We start from the raw sequence: 1,740 nt of genomic DNA on the forward strand, positions 1-1,740 counted from the left end.
TATCTCCTCTTAATATAAATTTCTACTTTTCAGTAGTGAGGATTTTGCTCTCTCTTCAGAGTTGAGAAATAAAGTAAATGATGGGTCAAGCTCAAAGATCTATACAACTACACATCTCAAATTCTTAGTATCTTTGGTGCAGGCATGAGCCTCATTTCCTATTTATTATTTTTGATTTTATAATTTGGAGAGAGGACAAAATATTAACTGACCAACAGAATGTGACCTGGTGCTTACTGTGTCGTGCAATCATTCTAAGCTTCAGGTGCCCATATCTATGTAATATTGTAAAGATCATGCCATTCTCTGTCCACAATGAGAGCCAATATTATGTCACCTCATGATCTGAACCCAGCTACCTAAAATTTGATTAACACTGTTAAGAAAAGTGCCATGTGCCTTGAAGTTTGCACAGATTCCTGAGGCATCCTGTAGCTTTCTGATTCTGTAAGGAAGGCATGTATGTGAATTTGTTTTCCTAACAGGGGTAAGGTGTTTTGAACTATTTTCTGGAAAAGGATATTTAGGAGGGGGAGAGAAAGATTTCAAGCCTATTCACTTCATGCGAAGGAGCTCTCCTGAGGGACTGAGTATGACAGTTGTCATCTTTAACCAGCTGGGCTGACTGAACCAGATAAGTAGCTGGCTGGCAATAAATCCTACTTCCCACTCAAGACAGTCATAGATGATTTCTTGTAGAACCCTGAGGAGCCTGTTTCTCCTGGTAGTTTTCTTTCAGTCCCTGGGAAACTCAGCAAAAAGTCTGCCTGCAGAGATATGCCTTGGACTCTGCCTCTGGCAGTCCATCAGAGGACTAGACTTCTGAAGGCCCTGTTGTAAGAGTTTCTGCTGCAGATCACAGAGACTTACGTCCTGGAAACTGATACCAGAAGCACCCCAGCTGGTCTTAACTCCTGGGAGAGAACAGAAGACCAAAGGTGACTTTTTAAATAACTGGGTCCTCATCCATTCTATTTTAAATTGCACCTGGATGCTACCAGGGTGGAACAGAGCTTGGACTGTGACCACTGGCTCTTAGGCAGGGGTGGAGAATGGCATTCTAGTTGTCCTGGTGTCCTTTGGTGGCCTGAAAAGCCTGTAGGAATGACAGATGTGGAGCAAAAGAGGAAACCACCTGTGACAGAACCAAGAGAAAGAGCAGGACTTAGAAAAAGACTCTGTCTTGCATTTTACATGTCCACAACTACAAAAGTGAAAAAAATTTTTTGTCTACCTGTCCTGGAAATTAAGGTTGAAAAGGCCTCATAAAGTGTTGCTATAATTTATCTCTAGTGGTCTGTGTGTGGATTATGCAATCTTTTCAACATGACAGGAAAAAGTAACACAATTCTTGACCAACAGGCGTGGTCATTGTTGCCTGAGGGCACAGGTAAGCTAAATACACAAAACTGAAACAGTGTTGATTTTCCCTTTTCAAAAAAAGTTTTCCTGGATTTTGTAAAATAAAACAGGTCCGTAAATGAATTATTGATTTTAATAAGGTATCAAGAAAGCTACATGAAAAATCGGTCATTAGCATTTTTTATAGTAGTATTTGTGGAGTGATCACTGGGGTGTCTATAATGGAAAAAACAAACTCTCTCTTTTTTTCTTTTCTACTAAAATTGAACAATCTCAAATTTGAAGGGAGAAAACTTAGAGGGAAAAGTCATTTAGAAAGACCTGACTCCATAGTCTCTTATTCGTTCGTCTGCATAATTACATTTAATTGTTGTGATG

This window comes from Manis javanica, chromosome 6 (assembly GCF_040802235.1).
Source record: "Manis javanica isolate MJ-LG chromosome 6, MJ_LKY, whole genome shotgun sequence".
Classification (NCBI taxonomy): Eukaryota; Metazoa; Chordata; class Mammalia; order Pholidota; family Manidae; genus Manis; species Manis javanica.